General features: G+C 34.7%; 1 long non-coding RNA gene across 1 annotated transcript; it reads right to left on the bottom strand.

The window, feature by feature from the left end:
- Nucleotides 1-2,388: 2,388 nt before the first annotated feature.
- Nucleotides 2,389-16,360, bottom strand: LOC131280500 (uncharacterized). The gene is made up of 3 exons (XR_009188111.1): nt 16,257-16,360; nt 14,317-14,395; nt 2,389-2,817 (listed from the first exon to the last, which is right to left on the bottom strand). It is a non-coding gene; the product is annotated as an uncharacterized lncRNA (long non-coding RNA).
- Between the last annotated feature and the right edge of the window lie 267 nt (nt 16,361-16,627).

Genomic DNA, 16,627 nt, shown 5'->3' with positions numbered 1-16,627 from the left:
GAGGGAAGTGGATGTGGCTCAAGCAATTGGGCTCCATCTACCATATAGGAGGTCTAGGGTTCGATACCCAGGGCCTCCTGGTCAAGGCAAGCTGGCCCATATGGTGAGCTGGCCCATGCAGAGTGCTGGCCTGCATGGAGTGCTGCCCCATGCAGGAGTGCTGGCCCATGCTGAGAGCTGGTGCAGTGAGAACGCAAGATAAAGAGACTCAGAGGAGAGATAATAAGAGACACAGCAGACCAGGCAACTGAGATGATACCAGAGAATGATCACCTCTCTCCGACTCCAGAACGTCTCAGGATTGGTTCCTGGAGCTGTCTAATGAGAATTCAAACAGACACAGAAGAACGCAAAGCGAATGGACACAGACAGCAGACAATGGAGGAAGGGGGGAGAAATAAATAAATAAAACCTTAAAAAAATTCCATAGAACTATACACAAACATTTATCACTGTTAATTTCTTGGTTTTGATATTGTGATATGACTACATAAAATGTAACCATGGGGAAAACTGGGTGAAGTTTCTGTGTAATCTTTGCAACTTTCTGTGAATCTATAATTGTTTCAAAATAAAAAGTTTAAAAATATTCAAATATGGATTTTTCTGTTCATATTTTTGGATTTATGTTGTTAAATTATAGCATAGAGATCTGCAGTTCTGAGGTTCTGCACTCACCATGGGGGAATCTATGTAATAGCTGTCTCTAGAGCTTCTTGAAATTTATTTTTTTTTAAACAACTCACCTTATGGTCGAAGTTGAGAGAATGTTGCTTCATGTTGAACTGACTTAATGAACACTTGGTAAGTCAGGCAGATCTTCCTATTTAGACAGGGACTTTTCAGGGCATTTTATGAGTGGATGTGACTGAAATCATAAAGAGTAACTCCTTCCTATTTTCTAAAAGTCGTTTTCTTTAGGAAGACTAACCCATGGGGAAATACTTTTACTTGTCCATATATATAACAGATGAAACTTTAAAGACGTTGTTAATTTTGACATTTATCTACTAAAATTTTGAATTCAACATATGGATGTTTATTAAACTATCAAATCAGGCACAGAGATACATGAAAAATCTATAGAAAGATAAGTAAAAGGAACACAAAGTAATAAATACTTAAGCAGTTTTATGAAGGCAACATTTAAGAGGAAGTATATATACGTATATATATACACAAATGCACATACAAATATCTATATTTTACATGCATGTGCACACACATACACAAAACTACCCATACCAGGAAATTTATTCCAGTTTGGCTTCCACTGAAACTGCCCTTACAAAGACAAAACAACAACAATACTCTATCTTCAAATCCAATAGCCTTCTTTCTGGTTTTACATTTTACTTTTTCTGATATTTGGTACTGATGACTTCCTTGAGATTCTAGATTCCCATTGGCTTTGGGTGATTTCACTCTTTCTGGCTTGAACCTCTATCTCCTTGATTATTCTTTTTCAGTCTTGTTTTCAGGGTTCTTTTTATCACTTACACATTGGGTTGTCCAATGTTTAAAGCTTTAAACTCTTCTCTTCCTTCTCTCCTTATACAGTCTCTCTGAAGAGGCTTCCACGTCCACTAATAGAATGATGACTTTCAAATCTGTATTTCCAGGCTCACCTCTCCTTCATATTCCAAAGTCAAACATCCAATGATTTATTTTATATTTTCACTGGGTACCCTAAGGGTATTTTGAATTTCCCATAATCAAAGCAGAGCTCTTTATCCTCCACATTTGCTCCTCCTTCTTATGCTTTCCCAATATTGGTGAACAGTACTTCATACTTCAAAGCACTCAATTCAGAAATATTAGAATCCATTCTTTACTTTCATCCACCTCCACCCACCCAATTGATCCCAACTTCTTTTCCAGCCTGTCCTCTTAAAGTCTCTGGAATCTGTCATTTCCTCCTGCCCATTGTCACTGCCCATTGTTTGAGCCATTTTCATTTCTTACCTGGTCTATTTCAATAATCTCCTGGCTATTCTCCTGCTTCCAGTTTCATATCCTTTCCCCTACTTCACCTCAATCATTCTTTCATACTTTCACATCAAGACTCAGATTGTGTCACCTGATATATAGAGATTACTTTGACCCCTAAAATACACTTTACTATTCCTTCCTTTGTGTTCCTACAGCATCTTGTAGAACCTTCTACCTTCTTATCTATTTGGCTCTAGCTAACATATCTTGTAACTAATGAACTATGAGCTCCTTGAGAAAAGGACTAATGTTTAATTCTTTGAATCTCTGGTACCCAGAAGAGAGTCTGGTGTATTGTAAGAACCTAATAATCACAGCTAACATTTGTTGAGCAGTTACTGTATGTCAGGTATTGTTCTAAGCACTCCTCACATAGTCTCATTTAATCTTCACAACTCTTTGAGAAAGATTTATTTTACCCCTACTTTACAGATGAGGAAATGTTACTTAGATTATACTTAAAGCTACTAAAAATGCACTTGTCAAATATTTATTGAATGAAAGATAAGGAATGGATGAATGCCCAACCACTCAGTCTTCTGCCTGGGAATAAGACCCTGAAATAATCCTCTGAATTTAGTTAACTGCAGGAAGGGCGCCAGTCCCATATGTCATCTTGGCATGAACGGCTGTATTTTATGATCTAGAGAACTGCAAATCATTTTCCATTATCGTAGGCCATCTTCTGATCCCAAAGCACAATCCAAATGCTTGTGATAGACCACAATTCGGTTTTCATATAAAGGACAATGATCTGGTGGCTCGATTGGCAGGGTTTTTTTCCTGAGGTGAGAAGTTGTAATTGTTGAACTCTAAAGCCAAAGCCTGAAAGAAATGTAAAGCTCCTATTAAACAAAACGTATATGTTTTCTGATGTAGCACCTTCATAAACAACTCTTCAGGTGACTCCATTGTCTTTAGAAAATAGTTTGATTCTGAAAGAAGGAGCTCTAGAGATTGGAAAGACATAGATTTGGAATCAGAGCTCCTAGTTTTGAATCCCAGGTCAGCCCACTACTAAGCAGATAGCTTTGGATGAATTATGTAAAACCTTAACCTTAGGTTTCTCAGCACCTCAAGGAATATTTATCAAGTCCCCATAACATGCCATCAGTGTGGTGACCTTGTTTAGCTGGGGACATTATATCTGTTGCAAAAGGTTGTTGTAGGGGTTTATATAGACGATGCATATGGAATACAGAGGCACTTGACATACAAGGTTTTGGCTTTTTTTTCTCTTTCATATACTGCAAGAACTAAAAATGACTATTTACTAATAGAGGTTACCTCAAATTCTATCCCAAATCAACTCTTATTTGGAAAATTTAGAGGTATTAAAGTAAAGATTATCAAAACAATACTCAAAGAGAGTAGTCTAAACATGCATATGTAAACATGTAAATACCCACCTCAAATACTATAAATTCTTTTATATCTTAAAAATTTTAAACTCCATGTGCCTGGATATGTAAAATACAACATTGTAAGTAAATCTCACAACAGGTAAAATATAATGTTACTTTTGTATATATTTGCATAGTATTTTCTAGAAGTAGACCTGGGAGAAAAAGGCATGGGGAAGTGGCACAACAGTCTACAGAAACATTGCTGGGAGTTTGTTACTTGTTTCAATCACTGCCATTCTTCAGGATACAGCCTTATCTTATAATTAGGTTTTACTCACTTTTTAACTGTTATTCATAGCACTTACAGGTACAATGATGGTGGATCAACAGTATCAATCTAATAAAACAAAGTGTATATTCTTTTTGTGTTAGCTGTTAGTAGTCGTTTTTGTTGCTTTGTTTCCCAACTCTCAACAGACATGATATGTCCTTCTTAAACGATATATCCTCACTACATGTTTCTACAAGAAAATATTTTAAGGTCTGGGGAATTTTCCAATCTTAACAACTGTTAATTAGTTTTAAACGTATCATGCCTCAAAGGAAGTTCTGAATCCTTACCAACATGAACAGTCACTGCGTAACTTGAGTGATTGCTTACTGCTTTCAACCAGAGCAAAAGAACTGTGAATTTATGATTTTGCCTTAATTTAGCATTGGTACCCCTGCCACACCCCTTTCCTCAACACACATACACATGTGCACCACCACCAACCCGCCACACACACTTGTACACAGGCACGCAGGCGCACATACATTTTCCAAACCCAAGAGAGTGGAATTAATTTTAAATAACTCTATGTTACATACTAAACTCATTTATCCTTATCCTATTTTAATGAGTTGGTACTTAAAAATGCTTTCATAATCATTTCTATGCTTGTGTTTTACTTACATAAATAGATGTTAATTTCACATTAAAAAGTTTTTGCTATTAATGTTATCCACATTGCCTATATAATATTAAGGAGTATAAATCTTAAACTACCACACTTTGACTTTGTTATGCTGCTTGTTAAAGTGTTATATTAATTCTTACTCAGCATTACTCCTGTAACATATCAAAAATACATTTTCTAAAATCCTCTGATAATGGAAGTGTAATAGCAGAAATATAATACTGTTAACTTGGCAATTTATCACCCAAAAAACAATTTTCCTAGATGGTATATTGCCAAGAGTTGCTGCATGAGCATAAAGAGATCATATGTTGTTCAGCAACCATAATCTAGTATTATTATTATTTTTAAAATCTAGTATTATTAAACAATAAAAAGACAGATCTATGGCCAGCCTTTGGATTGAGTATAATTATTTAAATTATTTCAAATACCTTCTCCCAAGACTTATTTTTATTTAAGAATTTACGATACTGCTACTCTTTCTCAAATGCTTTATATATTGCTTCTTAGCAAAGATTAACTTGGATTAGTTCCAATTTTCAGCTTTCATTTATTGCATTCCAATTAGTCTACAGAAAGCCACCTCAGTATTACTAAAAGTTGTAAACCAGTACTCTTCAAAACTCCCACAAATCCACCTTTCACTCTAAAATGCTACAGAATGGCAGAATTTCAGGACAATTGCAGTTGCATTTGAAGATGGTGTTTAGCGGCCACTCTCAACCCTGGCTATGTGTACAAGCAGAAGGCTTGTCAGCTCTCTCTGAGTAATGACTGGGTTTTCATACACAGGACCAGGTAATGTTCGTCACTGAAATTAATTTATGTTTGATATTTTCTCATCCCCTCAAACATAAAAGCTGTAAATGACCACAACCCCTAGAAAATGAAACGGCCTTCTGTGACCCTCAGGCTGAAATATAAGTGTTCTGCTGCTGCTTCATTCCCATGGAAACAGTCACCAGGAATGATTCTGTTGTCATTATTTTCAAGCACTTACCCTGGTCTCAATGAGCTGGTGCTGTGGCCATGGATGGCAGAAAGGAAATGAACATCACGGCCAACTAATAAGTAGAAAGGCAGATATTTTCTAGATAGTGTGTCTTTAAATATGTATATGTTTTTCTAATATATCGCATAAAAACTTTGGATGGATACCTAAGAAACTACAAATAGCTATTACTAGGGAGAACTGGGAACTGGACAGTTAGGGACTAGAATGGAAACCTTGTAGTTTCTTTATAGAAACTTTCAAACATAGAAAAAGGAGAAAAAAATAGTGAATCCTCCTGTACCAACTACCCAAATTTAATACTTCATCAATTCTTGACAAATCTTGTGTCATCTATACTTCCAAACCCCACAGGATTATTTTGAGGCAAATTCCAAACATCATAAAACTTTATCCATAAATGTTTAGTATTTTTCTCTCAAATATAAAGGCACTTTAAAAAACTATAATCACAATATTTTCACATCTTTAAATTTTAACAATATTTTAAATAAAATAGTGCTCAAAATGTCCTTATTTTTCTCTTAACTGGTTCTTATTTTGTTTATAATTGATTTATTGATGTTATGATCCAAGAAAGATGATGGCATTTGATTAATAAATCTAAGATACTTTTAATCTATAATTTCCCCTCCCTTTCCTTTTTTTTGTTTTCCTCTTCAATGCATTGTTTAAAATATCAGATGTTCTTACAGACTTCACTATATTCTGGACTTTGTTGATTGCCTCCATGGTGTCATTGAACATGTTCCACTGTCTCCTACATTTCCATAAGTTGAAAGTCAGATCTAGAGGCTTGTACAGATACAGGTCTGATTTTTTTTTCCTGTAAGAAGACTTCATAGATTGTGTTCTATTTTTACATCAGGAGATATATGTCTGGTTGTCTCTATTTTTGTGATGTTAACAGAAACTGTTGAAATTTCCTAGATGCATTATTTCACTGGGAGTCTGAACTAAGCAAATGAATCACCAATTCAAAATATTAATGAGAAAGAGTTTAAAATGAATTCCTATATAGAGTAAAAATAGTAATGCTGTAAAATCCCCCCATATAGTAGAAGTGCACTTTAAAAAACCTCAAATGTGCAAAATGACCAGAGTAAGCCTTTGTCATGAGCCCACCTGGTATCCTGGAAGTCCAACTAGACCATCCAATTTATCCTAGTCCTAGATGTGGTTTGATGCCATCTGGTGGTAAATGCCCACTCTGATTAAATATTCATGAGGATGACTATTTGGCTGCCTGGCATTTCTAGGACATCAGCAGTGAGTTCAGGAACCTCTTAATGCATTGGTATCCATTTTGCCAAGCCGGTCTTGGGAGATCAGGCTATGAGAATATGGGGGACAACAGTACACACGCTTCAAACTTTTTATTTCTCAAGAAGGGATTGTTTGCCATTTCCTGAGAGGGCTCACCTTCCCCTTCATTTTTCTCACTGCCCAGCATTCCTCACCATATGAAAATTTTAGCCTAGTCTTGTTTGAAAATGGGAGCTTGGCTGAAAAGTGCAGCTCATTGCTATAGGCCTTGTAGCTAAATTCATATTGTTGCAAGGAGTATTATCAAAGAGTTTTTGTGTATATGCTGATGTGCGAAGAGAAGAAAAGCTACTGGTGAGCTTGTTACTCAATACAACGGCTGCCATTTTAGAGAATTTCCTTCCAAATATTCCTCCAATCTTTGTATAGACATAAATGTACATAAAACTAGGGCTATAAACTTTAAACGCTGCTTTGAAAAAATTGCCTTCTAACATAAGTAATAGTAGATATAAATTGGAGTGGCTTTCCTTCTCATGAGGGCACGCTGATTGAGCCAAGCAGAGGGAAACTGACCAAAGCTTAGCCAATCAGATCCCTCCTGGGAACTGAATGGAGACAAGCAGAGATGGAAGGGGTTAGAATGGACACTTCTGCAGGTTGGAGTCTAACAAGATTTGAGGGCTTCTGCCTCTTAAGAACTCAGAGCAGCACTTTTTCATGTGCCTTTCCTGATGCTTGCCATTTGACTTTTATTCTGATTCTACAATCACTTTCCTTCCAATATTATGGTTGTTAATAGAGTCAGATTCTGCTTGTAGTGAAAGCTGTCTCAATTGATACATGAGTATATTACCACATAATGTTTCTCAAAAATGTGAATTTTTAATGAATACATGCTGGATATCACCTACATATTAGTCATTCCATTGTAGTTGGCCATGATTGCTAAACATTTTCAGTAATAAAAATAATACTGGAAAAGGTACATTAACTCTACATAAACTGTTTACCATATTTCAAATTATTTCCTTAAAATTGTTAAAACTTTTATAACACTGCAGATATTAATTTCAGGAATGGATGGCTATCAATTTACCCAATACTGCAATTATGTAATAGAGTGCTAGTCTCATCACATCTTCATCATAATCGATGAAAAGTCTTTGTCAATTAGCTATAGGGAAAATATTATGTCAAAACTATTTTAATTAGGATCTTTAATTGCTAGTGAAATAGTTAAATATCTTGGATATTTGTAAATTTTATTTTCCCAATTTATATTTTTGCCTATTTCTTATAAGATTGCTCATCTTTTTACTGATTTGTAAGGTATCTCTTTTGATAGGATAAGACGCTTTCCTGTAATGGTCATTGTAAATATTCATTCATTGCTGGTTATTTTCTCCTTTGTTTATGTATTTTAAAAATAGACACAATTTTTAGGTGGTCAATTTTATCAATAGTTTCTTTCATACATATCTTACTTTGCTTAGAAGTTCACATACCACCAATTTTATATAAATATTTATATAAGACTTTTCTTTTTAAACATTTCATTCTCTCAAGTTTATTTGATTTCTGTGGTTCTAAAAGGACCTAACTTTTTTCTAAAATGATCAGTGAGATATTTCAGTACTATCTATGTTTTTTAAAGATCTATCATTCCCCAATAGATTTGAAGTTGTTAATTTAACAAATACTAATATCGTCTATAGATCCTATTCTATTTATTTGATTTTTTACTCAATTCTATGACAGTTCCAATATAATTTATTTGTTACTCTATAATACATTTTAAATTCTGACAGGTTAAGGTGCATTTCTGATTTATATTTTTAAAAAATTTCTTCATTAGTTTATTTTATTAGATAGCTTAAGAATCATGTTTGTTTTCATCAAATGCCTTTTGACTGAGATTCCGTTTGGAAAGTAATTGGCATTTTGATATTACTGAAGCCTTCAGGAATATGGTATATTTCTACATTAATTCAAACTTTCTATTATGTCCTACAGTAAAATTGTTTGTAGTTTTAAAAACATTAACTGTAGCATATTACTTGATAAGTTTATTCTTAGATATTCTTTATTTTCTATTTCACTTGGAATGAATCTTAGCTTTTATGAACTAAATTTAATAGTATACTATAGAACTATTGATTTGACAATGTTTACGAGAGTCAACTCAGTTGGCTTTTCTTAGACTTAACAGGGAGACAATCCTATCTGTAATACAGCTTTTATCTCTTCTTATATTTGTATCTTTCATTTTCTTTTGGTTTATTGTGTTGTTCCTTCAGAACATCATTTGATGATAGATTAGACAATGGTGATTCTTGTCTTTGTTTTTTATATTTTGGTATTACATATGATGTTGGCTCTTGGTTTGATTAACTTTTATCCACATTAAGGAAATAGCCTTCTGTTCCTAGTTTGAGATTTTATTATAAATAAATTATAATTTTTATCAAATACCTCTTTAGCAGAGATGACACACATATATGGTTTTATTGATTTGGTTCCCAAAGTTGAAACATGTTTTCTTATACTAAGTCCTCTTAGGCCATAGCTTAGTATTTTTATTAAATGAGAGGATCTTATTTCCTAGTACTTTATTAAGGATTTTTGTTTTGTTTGTTTCCATATGAGTGAGATTGGTTTATCATTTTGTGCTACCATTGCTATATCCAAGCAATGGACATACCAAGGCTATGTTACCCTCACCATTGGAATTTGATTGAACTTGTGTTATCCTAAAAATTAGTTTTATAAGAATTTCCACTTCTTAAATATTTCAATGTTCTAATCTTGGAACCTATTAACTCTCCATGTATTCAACTCCCGATGTTGGATAACTTTATGTGAGGAAGTTTCGTTTGAGGTGAGGGCTGAAGAATGGATACAAGTTAACTAGGTGGAAGATTGTGGGTATTGAGAGGACATTCCAAGAAGGTGTTTTAAGAAGCAAAGTACATGGAAGAAAACTGAGGGATACAAATGTGTTTAAAGGGTAAAATAGACAACCCTTGTTAATGGCATATGGATGAGTGTAAGAAGGAATCCAAGAACACACTCAGGGTTGCCTTGGGGCATGAGAAATTGGGTAGGAATGGGTGCCATTTACTAAGGTGGTGCACACTGGACAAGAATCATGTTTGGGGGTAAAAAGAATGAGTTTAATTCCAAACATGTTCTGTTTGTAGTATTTGTATATGTCAGTTAAGGTCTAGTCAGGAAAACAGAAATCCCACCAGTTATTTTAACAAACAGAATTTAATATTAAAAATTTACTTAAATAAGTATTGGAAAACTAACAAGGCAAAAGGGAAATGCTGGAGTAACTGACAGAAACTTCTGGAAGCAGCTACTACCCATAAACTGTGTGACAAAAGGGAAGAGGATATGGAATCTGAAACTCGGAAAAGGGACCCCACAGGGCAGGAGGGAGTGCTGGCTCATGGTGCTGGTATGTTTGCTTGTAGGGGTGGAAGGTGAGGGTGGGGTTGAAGAGACATAATGAGGCCAATTTAGGAAGTTTGGGGGGAAACTGGAAACTGGAACCAACTGCTGTTGCCAGGGTAAAGAACAATTGCAGATGATACTCACCATGATGGGAGAAGGAGTTGACCAAATAAACTCAAGAGAATTGCTCAAGAGTGGAGGACACAAAGGAGATGGAAGATTATGAATTTAGTGTGGTACCAATGAATGGATTTCATTTTATCCTATTACATTTTCTAATGGAGCATTGTCGTGTTATGGGAAGGCCACTTATTTAAAAACACGTAGTTTTCTTTGTTCTAACCTATTGAACTTTATTATTAATTCTAAGAAGTTTTATTTTAACTTTGATTTTCTTTAATTTTTTACCTATACTCTTGTCACCAATAAAGATAATCTTATCTCCTATTTCTCTGGTTTTTAAAAAAATTAATATTTTGCTTTTTTCACATTTTATTGCCATTTGCTCAATGCATAATTGTGCAAAATAAAACTTAGAGCAAGGATTTTTGCCTTGCTCTTGATTTTAATGGGGATGCCTATCATATTTTATCCTGAAGTATGATGTTGGATCCTTCTTTGATGATTTAATAATGTTCAAAAAATCTGCAATTTCTGGTTTTTCAAATCTTTAAAAAACATAGGAATGGATTCTGTAAAAATCTTTTTCAGCATGTATATATTATCTATCCCATAATTTTTTCTTCTTATTGATTGTATTTACTAGATCTGTGAATTCAGGGGACAAATCTCACTTGATTGATTTTTAACATTTGATTGAATTTAATTTGCTAACAATTTATTTCAAGGATTTCAAAAAGGCATTGGCTTTTTTTTTTGTTTGAGTATCAGAGCTATGTCAGCTTTATAAAATAAATTACGTAGCTATCTATATCTTTCCATTCTTTGGAGCAATTTATGTAGCATTAGCTGTTCCTTGAACATTTGAAAAAACTCCATCTGGTCTCAGAGCTGGCACTTCTTTTATGCCTTTTCAAATGTCTTCTGTGTTTTATAGGTCTATTTGATTTTGGACTCCTTCTTGAGTCAATTTTAGTAACTTCGTTTTTCAACCCAAACATATATTCACTGAAATTTTCAATATTAACATTGAGTAATAAAGAACACTCTCTTATAATTTAAAATTTGTGATTGTTGCTATGTCCACCATATCCTTCCTACTTAAGTCTGTCTACTCTTTGTGGTGGTGGTGTTTTTTCTCATTATAGTCTTCCAGAGGCCTGTCAACTTTATTCTGCTTCTTTATTGTGTATTTGTTTGATTGCTAAAAGCATAATGTATTTACCTTATTTATAGTTTCTTCTCTACCTTTTAAAAATATTCTTCTCTAAAATGCTAAGATGAATGATTATTTCACTGTATTCCTAACAATTAAAACATTGTCCCAGTTTTTATTGCTTAAAAATACTCTGTAGTTACCATTTTTGTTTTGATCAAATTGTGTTGAGGGAGATATATATTATATATATTTTTTTCTTATAAATAATCTCAAGTTTTCATTGTTGATTAAGTTTTTATTATTAATTTGTTATTTTAATACACAGTAGACAGAGAAAGTGTCTAGTAGAATTTCTCCTTTTTGGAAATTATTGAGGTTTTGGTAGAGTATATAACAATTTTTTGCAAAGTTTGCGTGGCAGTTTCAGAAGAAATCTATAAAAGTACAAGATGTGATTTTACTTAATACTTCAACAATTGATTCCTGTCTTTCTTTGAATATCTTACCATTTTTAGAATTTATAATGTTGCTATATTATGTAGGGCATAAAGACTCATTTTGAATTGTACCTTTTATTGACATAAAATGACCCTTTTTTAACTTTTCAATGCTTCTGTCTTAAATTTCTTTGTATTATTTCTTTGATCCCTGCTTATCTGTTTGCATGCCCCAACATATATGCTCAACACATGTTTTTTTCTCTCTTTTTTAAATTGTCGTACATTATTTTTGACGTTTCAGTGTCATTTTCTTTTAGGTATATCTTTGTAAGCAGCCAGTTTGTTGATTTTTATTTTTCTCCTTAACCTAAGCAGATGGGTTTTGTTCTGTTTAATCAGAACATTTTAAACAATTTATTTTTGTCTAATTGATATAATGGGTCTTAATTGGGTGTTTCTGTTCTCCTATCATAGAGATCATGTCTTCCAGCATTCAATTAAGAATGCCAGTTTGCTTTTTTTTTTTTTTTCTGGCTTCACTAGTAAATTTGTTTTAAAGGTGTGTCCAGCCTTCAAGGTTTTGTAATCTCCTCTTCTCTAGTTCTGAAGTATTTTTGAACCTTTCTCCCCTCCCTACGTAATTTCCTTCAAAAGGTCAAACTCTATCCAGACCTGGAGTATGACAACAGACAGATGTTTCCTTGTCTCCAGCCCTGCTCAGGCTCTGTGGGGATGTTTTTGGATGGATAGTTGGTGGTCATCCTGCCATACTCAGTTCGAGTTTCACCTTCAGACTCTGGCACATGTTCTTTCACATGGCACCAACCGACAGAGACAGAATTATCTCCTATATCTGTTGATGGTTTTTCTGTCACCCTGCATACTAGCCATTCACCAAGACCCCATCCCCAGCTGCTAGTCCTTTCATTGTTGTCTGCTCATTCTTTTCCTGATGTACTATGACTTGTTGGACTCCACTGCCTAGGCACCATGCACTTCTAAATCCTGATATTTTGGTTTGGATAGCAATATTTTAACCATCTCAAAAATACCAAGCTGCTTAGTTTGTTAGTTGGTATAGTTTCTACTTCTGAACCAGAGCAATTAAGAGGGGACAATGGATCTTTTACTCTTCCTGGCTATCAAATTTGCTCTGTTTCTGGCAACATGATATGCATTGAACACTGATTGGGATGTTCAATTTAGCTCCACAGGGCTTGCATTTAATTGGCATATTCTCTTGCTACTTGCAATAGATTAGATGTCAATTTCAAGTTTTAGTATTGATATGAAATTTCATCTTCTAGTTCATAGATATTTTTGTCACTGTGGAGAAGATGCTACTTTAAACCAGAAGACATTAGCAACGTTTAAAAGAAGAAGAAAAAAAAGGTCATGCTAATATTGGCCATTTATTGAGCATAAGTTATATACAAGGAAAATACCTTAAAGGCTGTTTGGAATACCTTTTCCTTCATTTAAGGGGCCAGGGGACATATTTTTGTCTGATTCCACCTAAGCAGTTGATTTGCCTTATTTTATGAACATGAATTGATATGCAATCTAGCTTCCCTTTCTACCCTGTGTTAGAATGCCAAGCCCCTCATCAGATCAAATTTACCAGACTGATGGTATGCCATTTTATATTAATCTCCATAATAATTCTATTGTATCTCACTGAATTTCTTTGTAATATATTTCTAATTGATGCTATATATGGTCTATTAAATCTGCCTTAACTGTCTTTTGTAACAAGATGGGATAATAATGTTCTTACGCCTGCCCTCGGAAAGAATATTGGATCTGAAAGACATGAAATTGTATTTTATATTCGGTTACACAAATCTTGTGATCTACTAAGCTTTGGAAGTTGCATGGTTTAAACGCTTGCCTTCAGATGATTATTAAATATTTCTTTAGGTGCTAAGTGGCCTGGATGGTAGTCTTTGGCAGAGGTAGCACTAGACAATGTAAACTGGGAACTGGGCAGTTTATCTTCAGAGTCTCACCTTCCTCCTTTCCTCTCTCCTCTCCAGTTGGGCCATCAATGGCGAAACAGAGAGAACATGTGACAGCGATGAGCCCAGCAGCCATAGTTTCAGGTGGGCTCTGGAACTTGCCTGCACCTCAAGGATGGGCCAGCTCCTGAGCTTTGCTGAGTTTCACTTCCCTTACTTGTAAGTGGGGAGTAATCACACCAATATACCAGGAAGGGAATGATGTTTTATGGGAATTTGAATAAATAACATAATTGTGTAATTTTCCTGAAACATAGTAAATTCTCAATAAATGGGAGACATTGTTACTGTTCATATTATGCTTTGTCACCTTTGATGCCTTCTAAAGGGCTGGGGGGGGGGTGGGTTCTTTTTCATTACAGTTTTCCAATTGTATTTGTGCTTCCTAAATGTCTTACTTTGCCATGACTGCTATGACAAATACCACAGACTGATTGGCTTAAGCAGCAGGAAGTTATTGGCTCACAGTTTAGAGGTTGGAAGTCCAACATCAATATATCATCAGGCCTCGAGTCTGTAGCGTTCTGGTGATGGCTTACCTGCAGTCCTCCATCACATAGAGCTCTTTTTCTTTCTGTCTCCTCCATTGGTTCCTACTTCTGTGTCCAAATTCCTTTGCTGATGAGGACAAAAGCCATATTGGATTAAGGCCCACCCTCATTCAGTTTGGCCAAAGCTTAACCAATAACTTCTTCAAAGGTTGAAATGGAACAAATGGATTCACATGCTTAGGACCAGGTGGATTGTTAGGACTAAAACTGTTTTTCCTGAGGCACATGATTCAATTCCAACATTATGCTCTGGATCCTATACTTAGGCCTCCTCTACTTTTCAATATGCTTACATTTTTCCACGTTCCCTTAAGGTCTCCTAAGATAACATGATAACCTAATACACACTAATAGGTTAATATGTTCTTGCCTAAGGTAGCATTTTAGTTCATAGGAATTTCTGGTGAATAAATCTTAGGTAAAGAAATAATATTTGGAATTTCAGGTCAATAAGGGCAATATTTTGGGTTGGATAACTCTTTTCAAATCACAATATTGTTGGAGACTTTTTAATGAATTTGAGATTGTGAGCCAAAATATAGGCATAATAAATCCTTTCTACAATATTCCTAAACCAAGTTGGTAGCTATAAGAAGCTAAGCTGTATAAAGGATAGCCTTCCAGATTCTGGGAGAAGATGAGAAATAAAATTTTGAGAAACAGAATGAATTGTAGCCATGGATACACAAATTAAAAACAACACCTTTAATGTTTGAAAGCATGGTGCACCTAATATCCAAAACAATAGAAAAAGAATAAGGTTTCAATAATAAGACCCAATTAAATAGCATTCATGATGTGGGCAATCTCATTTATAGATAAAATAAGATTTAAATCAGACCCATTTGGGTTCAGACCATCTCACAGGAGGTATAGGGAGAAGTTGGCTGTATGTGAAAGCTCAAGCTGGGACTCATGAAGCAGAAAAAAATGTTTCCAGCACAGTCATATGCCAAAAAGCAGCAACTATAGATCTGGGTTAATGTGAATGCCCAAGAATGCAAATGGTTCTCTGGTCATCTAATCAATATTGGCCCCAAGGAGCTATAGATAACACAAAGAATATGGACGCTGTTTTAAAAAGCTTAGATTCTTAGTTCTTGGGATACTCCCAGGAAAATGAATGTCAATGTGCTGCTTAGGATCTCTGAAAAACTTCCATTTATTTCAGCAATAATTGACAAAAATATTGTGGCTTTCAAAAATTCTCCAGGACACATTCCACTATAAATGGAGGCCCTATTTACCCATGTGTCCAGAGAGCCCAACAGCATTGGCCTAAAAAGAGAAACTCTAGGTTTCATCCAAAGTCCAAGTTCTTAGAATTTTTTTTTTACCTAACAACATTAATATATATATATATATTATATAAAAAAAAAAATATATATATATATATATTTTAAGTATACCACAGTGTGGTTTTCAGCTTGAAAGCATTTTAAAGATCTATCAAGAGGCTAGGGAAAAGCCCTCTCTTCAACTCCTTTAGGAAAACTGTTTGTAACCTGGTCTGAAGTCCCACCATAACACCGTCTGATACCTATGAAAACCATGTTGTAAAAAGCATTTAAAATGGACTGTAAACCTTTCAAAAATATTGTACAAAAGATAGGCTTTTAAAAATTGCTTTTCTAAAAGATAACTGACAGTCTTGGTGAGGGAGTGGAATAAGAAACATCTTAAATTGCTCATGGTAGGTATATTGGAACAACCTTCCAGAGGACACGTTAGCATACAATTCAGAAGCTTTTCAAATTTCAATATCCTTTCACCTATTAATAAATTCTCCAGAAACCTACCCTAAGAAAATAATCATAGATGTGCACAAAAAAATTATTACAAAGATAATGAAGCAGCACTGTTTATAAAAGTGAAAAATTAGAAATAATCCCATTAGAGGACTGTTAAATTAGAGCTGGCTCACTTACTCAGATACGATTGTACCTTCATTCTTTTTGATAGAAACAAGACAGAAATTGGAGGATATCAGGAGACATGGGCCCTGATATGGGCTTAAGTGTGCCCACCAAAAGATATGTTGAATTCTAACTCTATACCTCAGAATGTGACCTGATTTGGAAATAGGGTCATTGTGGATGGAATTAGTTAAAGTAAAATGAGGTCATAAAGGGAGTAAGGAGGGCTCTTAATCCAATATGATTGGGCCCTTATAAAAAGGGGGAAGAAACACATAGTGAAGGGAGAATGCCACCTGACAACAAAGAGAGCTATTGAAGAGCTGCAGCTACAAGCCAAGGAACGCCAAGAGATAACTACCAAACCGCCTGAGGCAGGGAGA

This window comes from Dasypus novemcinctus, chromosome 11 (assembly GCF_030445035.2).
Source record: "Dasypus novemcinctus isolate mDasNov1 chromosome 11, mDasNov1.1.hap2, whole genome shotgun sequence".
Lineage (NCBI taxonomy): Eukaryota > Metazoa > Chordata > Mammalia > Cingulata > Dasypodidae > Dasypus > Dasypus novemcinctus.
This window is presented reverse-complemented; position numbering and strand designations above follow the sequence as displayed.